This window comes from Arachis stenosperma, chromosome 2, assembly GCF_014773155.1.
Source record: "Arachis stenosperma cultivar V10309 chromosome 2, arast.V10309.gnm1.PFL2, whole genome shotgun sequence".
NCBI classification, from domain to species: Eukaryota; Viridiplantae; Streptophyta; class Magnoliopsida; order Fabales; family Fabaceae; genus Arachis; species Arachis stenosperma.
Window position 1 is genome coordinate 70,243,100 of NC_080378.1, and position 5,778 is coordinate 70,248,877.

Genomic DNA, 5,778 nt, shown 5'->3' on the forward strand with positions numbered 1-5,778 from the left:
AGACCATGGTTGCTAAGTCAGAGGGGTTCTGCTTAGCATTCTCTGTCTGTTGCTGAGAAGATGATGGAAAAGGCTTGTTATTGCTAAACCTGTTTCTTCCACCATTATTATTATTGAAACCTTGTTGAGGTCTCTCTTGATTCTTCCATGAGAAATTTGGGTGATCTCTCCATGAAGAATTATAGGTGTTTCCATAGGGTTCTCCTAGGTAATTCACCTCCTCCATTGAAGGGTTCTCAGGATCATAAGCTTCTTCCTCAGATGAAGCATCCTTAGTACTGCCAGGTACATTTTGCATTCCAGACAGACTTTGAGAAATCAAATTGACTTGTTGAGTCAATATCTTATTCTGAGCCAAAATGGCATTCAGAGTGTCAATCTCAAGAACTCCTTTCTTCTGACTTGTCCCATTGTTCACAGGATTCCTTTCAGAAGTGTACATGAATTGGTTATTTGCAACCATCTCAATTAGTTCCTGAGCCTCTGTAGGCGTCTTCTTCAAATGAAGAGATCCTCCGGCAGAGCTATCCAAAGACATCTTGGATAGTTCAGAGAGACCATCATAGAAAATACCTATGATGCTCCATTCAGAAAGCATGTCTGAGGGACATTTTCTGATTAATTGTTTGTATCTTTCCCAAGCTTCATAGAGGGATTCTCCATCCTTCTGTCTGAAGGTTTGGACTTCCACTCTAAGCTTACTCCATTTTTGAGGTGGAAAGAACTTTGCCAAGAAGGCATTGACTAGCTTTAGGTTGTGAGTCCAACCATATTCTAGCTCTGTCTCTTACAGCAAAAGGGAATAGCATCAGTCTGTAGACCTCAGGGTCAACCCCATTAGTCTTGACTGTGTCACAGATTTGCAAGAACTCAGCTAAAAACTGATGAGGATCTTCCATTGGAAGTCCATGGAACTTGCAATTCTGTTGCATTAGAGAAACTAACTGAGGCTTAAGCTCAAAGTTGTTTGCTCCAATGGCAGGGATAGAGATGCTTCTCCCATAGAAATTGGGAGTAGGTGCAGTAAAGTCACCCAGCACCTTCCTTGCATTGTTGGCATTGTTGTTGTTTTCGGCTGCCATGGGTTCTTCTTCCTTGAAGAATTCGGTCAGGTCCTCAACAGAGAGTTGAGCCTTAGCTTCTCTTAGCTTTCGCTTCAAGGTCCTTTCAGGTTCAGGTTCAGCTTCAACAAGAATGCCTTTGTCTTTGCTCCTGCTCATATGAAAGAGAAGAGAACAAGAAAATGTGGAATCCTCTACGTCACAGTATAGAGATTCCTTGAGGTGTCAGAGGAAAAGAAAAATAGAAGAAAGAAGGTAGAAGAATTCGAACTTGATTAGATAGAGTTCGAATTGTGCATAAAGAAGGAGTAGTACTCCATAAATAGAAGGATGTGAGAAGGAGGGAAGAGAATTTTCGAAAATTAATTAGAAAGATGTCAAAAACATTTTAAAAAATTGATTGATAATTTTCAAAAATTGAAAGTGGAAAAGAAATCAAGTGATTTTTGAAAAAGATTTTGAAATTAGAAATAAAAAAGATTTGATTGAAAACTTATTTTGAAAAAGATGTGATTAAAAAGATATGATTGAAAAAATTTGATTTGAAAATAATTTTAAAAGATATGTTTTGAAAACAATTTTTTTTTTAAAAAAAGATTTGATTTTGAAAATTAGTGACTTGCCTAACAAGAAAAGATATGATTCAAACATTAAACCTTTCTCAACAGAAAAGGCAACAAATTTGAGATGTTCAATCAAATCATTAATTGTTAGTAAGTATCTTTGAAAAAGGAAAGAAATTGACTTTGAAAACATTTGATTGAAAATATATGATTTGAAAAAGATTTGATTTTGAAAAACTTAGAAAACTTGAAAAAAAATTGATTTGAAAACAAAATCTTCCCCCTTTGCCATCCTGGCGTTAAACGCCCAGAATGGTATCCATTCTGGCGTTTAACGCCCAAAATGCACCCTTTTGGGCGTTAAACGCCCAACCAGGTACCCTGGCTGGCGTTTAAACGCCAGTCTGTCCTTCTTCACTGGGCGTTTTGAACGCCCAGCTTTTTCTGTGTAATTCCTCTGCAGTATGTTCTGAATCTTCAATTCTTGGTATTATTGACTTGAAAAGACACAAATTAGAAATATTTTTGGATTTTTTTATAATCAAAATGCAACAAGAATCAAATAACAATGCATGCAAGACACCAAACTTAGCAGTTTGTATACTACTGACACTATATGAGACTCATAAACACTCAAGTCAAAAGAATTCAAAGATCAGAGTAAGAAATCATCAAGAATTATTTGAAGATCCTTAAGACACATGAATGTATGCAATTGACACCAGACTTAAGATGAGACACTAAACTCAAACAAGAAACATAAAATATTTTTGGTTTTTATGATTTTGTAAAATTTTTTTTTGGATTTTTTTTTTCGAAAATTAAGTGGGAAAAGGTATCAAAATTCTTAATGAGAATTCCAGGAATCAGTGCAATGCTAGTCTAAGACTCCGGTCCAGGAATTAGACATGGCTTTACAGCCAGCCAAGCTTTCAAAGAAAGCTTTGGTCCAAAACACTAACATGGCCAAAGGCCAGCCAAGCCTTAGCAGATCACTGCTCCAAAAGCAAGATTGATAGAGATCAACAAGCTATTGTGATGATTAGTTGAAACCTCGGTCCAATGAAATTAGACATGGCTTTTCAGCCAGCCAGATTTCAACAGATCATCATGAAACACTAGAATTCATTCTTAAGAACTCTGAAAAAAAATTACCTAATCTAAGCAACAAGATGAACCGTCAGTTGTCCATACACGAACAATCCCCGGCAACGGCGCCAAAAACATGGTGTGCGAAATTGTGATCACTACTTTTCACAACTCAAATAATCCCTAGTAATGGCCCCAAGAACTTGGTGCTCAATTACCATGGCATAAACACAACTTTGCACAACTAACCAGCAAGTGCACTGGGTCGTCCAAGTAATACCTTACGTGAGTAAGGGTCGATCCCACGGAGATTGTTGGTATGAAGCAAGCTATGGTCACCTTGTAAATCTCAGTCAGGCAGACTCAAATGGGTATAGTGATAAACGAATAAAGCATAAAGATAAAGATAGAGATACTTATGTATATCATTGGTGAGAGCTTCAGACAAGCGCATGAAGATGCCTTCCCTTCCGTCTCTCTGCTTTCCTACAGTCTTCATCCAATCCTTCTTACTCCTTTCCATGGCAAGCTTATGCAAGGGTTTCACCGTTGTCAGTGGCTACCTCCCATCCTCTCATTGGAAATGTTCAACGCACCCTGTCACGGCACGGCTATCCATCTGTCGGTTCTCAATCAGGCCGGAATAGAATCCAGTGATTCTTTTACGTCTGTCACTAACGCCCCGCCTTCAGGAGTTTGAAGCACGTCACAGTCATTCAATCATTGAATCCTACTCAGAATACCACAGACAAGGTTAGACCTTTCGGAATCTCTTGAATGCCGCCATCAGTTCTCGCCTATACCACGAAGACTCTGATCTCACGGAATGGCTGGGTCGTTTGTCAGGCGAGCACTCGGTTGTCAGGCGATCAACCATGCATCGTGTTATCAGGAATCCAAGAGATATTCACTAGAGCTTTGATTGCTTGTAGAACAAGAGTGGTTGTCAGTCACCTTGTTCATGAGTGAGAATGATGATGAGTGTCACGGATCATCACATTCATCAAGTTGAAGAACAAGTGATATCTTGGACAAAGAACAAGCGGAATTGAATAGAAGAACAATAGTAATTGCATTAATACTCGAGGTACAGCAGAGCTCCACACCTTAATCTATGGTGTGTAGAAACTCCACCGTTGAAAATACATAAGAACAAGGTCTAGGCATGGCCGTGAGGCCAGCCTCCCAAATGATCTAAGATAGCATAAAACTCAAAGACAGCTACCAAGATGTCAAATACAATAGTACAAGGTCCTACTTATAGAAAACTAGTAGCCTAAGGTGTACAAAGATGAGTAAATGACATAAAGATCCACTTCCGGGCCCACTTGGTGTGTGCTTGGGCTGAGCAATGAAGCATTTTTCGTGTAGAGACTCCTCTTGGAGTTAAACGCCAGCTTTTATGCCAGTTTGGGCGTTTAACTCCCATTTTGGTGCCAGTTCCGGCGTTTAACGCTGGGATTTCTTGAGGTGACTTTGAACGCCGGTTTGGGCCATCAAATCTTGGGCAAAGTATGGACTATCATATATTGCTAGAAAGCCCAGGATGTCTACTTTCCAACGCCGTTGAGAGCGCGCCAATTGGGCTTCTGTAGCTCCAGAAAATCCACTTCGAGTGCAGGGAGGTCAGAATCCAACAGCATCTGCAGTCCTTTTGAGTCTCTGGATCAGATTTTTGCTCAGATCCCTCAATTTCAGCCAGAAAATACCTGAAATCACAGAAAAACACACAAACTCATAGTAAAGTCCAGAAAAGTGAATTTTAACTAAAAACTAATAAAAATATACTAAAAACTAATTAGATCATACTAAAAACATACTAAAAACAATGCCAAAAAGCGTATAAATTATCCGCTCATCAAAGTCCGAGCAAGACTTATATACATACTACGCCAGAACGCCGACCTATTTGCATGGACACCAGATGACATGCCCGGAATAAATCCAGAGGTCATTTGCAACAAGTTAGCAATCGACAAAATAGCCCGACCAATAGCTCAGAAAAAAAGGAACCTCGGAGAGGAGAAAAGGCAAGCAGCACTTGAAGAGACCAAGAAGCTCCTAAACGCAGGTTTCATCAGAGAAATTCGCTTCACCACATGGTTGTCCAACGTAGTAATGGTAAGAAAGAACTTAGGTAAATGGTGCATGTGCGTCGACTTTACAAACTTAAACAAGGCTTGCCCTAAAGATGCATATCCATTACCTTGCATTGATAAATTAGTTGATAACGCTTCTGGTTTCAAAGCCTTGAGTTTTATGGATGCATACTCTGGTTACAACCAAATTCTGATGCATCCAGAAGACCAAAGCAAAATGGCTTTTATAACAGAACATGGAAATTTTTGTTAGAAGGTAATGCCTTTTGGCCTAAAGAATACAGGTGCAACATATCAAAGATTAATGGACAAAGTATTCCAATGGCAGATAGGCCGGAATATGGAGGTCTATGTAGATGATATGGTAGCTAAGACACCGGCACAAGGGTCACACTGTGATGACTTGGTAGAAATATTCAAACAACTCCGAGCATACAACATGAGACTCAATCCAGACAAATGTGCCTTTGGAGTCCAAGGAGGGAAGTTCTTCGGTTTCATGCTAACCTCGCGAGGCATAGAAGCCAACCCAGAGAAATGCAAAGCCGTGCTGAACATAACGAGCCCAAAGACAGTAAAAGAAGTCCAACAACTAGCAGGGCGATTAGCTGCCCTGTCACGTTTTCTACCTGCAGTGGTAAACCGATCTTATCATTTTTTCCAGACATTCTCTAAAGGCAAGAAATTTACATGGACAGACGAATGTGAGAACTCCTTTACCGAACTCAAACAGCTTCTAACATCACCACCAATCCTCCAAATACCTGAGACAGGTAAACCATTGTGCTTATATCTATCAGTATCTAACCATGCTATAAGCTCGGTACTAGTAACAGAAGCAGGGAGAAAGCAAAACCCAGTGTACTTCATCAGCAGGGTACTACAACCTACAGAAACAAGATACCCAAAGATAGAACAATTGGCACTAGCGCTAATCATCATGGCAAGAAGACTGCAACATTACTT

At 39.7% G+C, this 5,778-nt stretch overlaps 1 non-coding gene across 1 annotated transcript; it reads left to right on the top strand.

Moving 5' to 3' along the window:
• The first annotated feature begins 592 nt into the window (after positions 1-592).
• LOC130963886 (small nucleolar RNA R71) lies at positions 593-700 on the top strand. The gene has a single exon (XR_009080003.1). It is a non-coding gene; the product is annotated as a small nucleolar RNA R71 (small nucleolar RNA).
• The last annotated feature ends 5,078 nt before the right edge of the window (positions 701-5,778 follow it).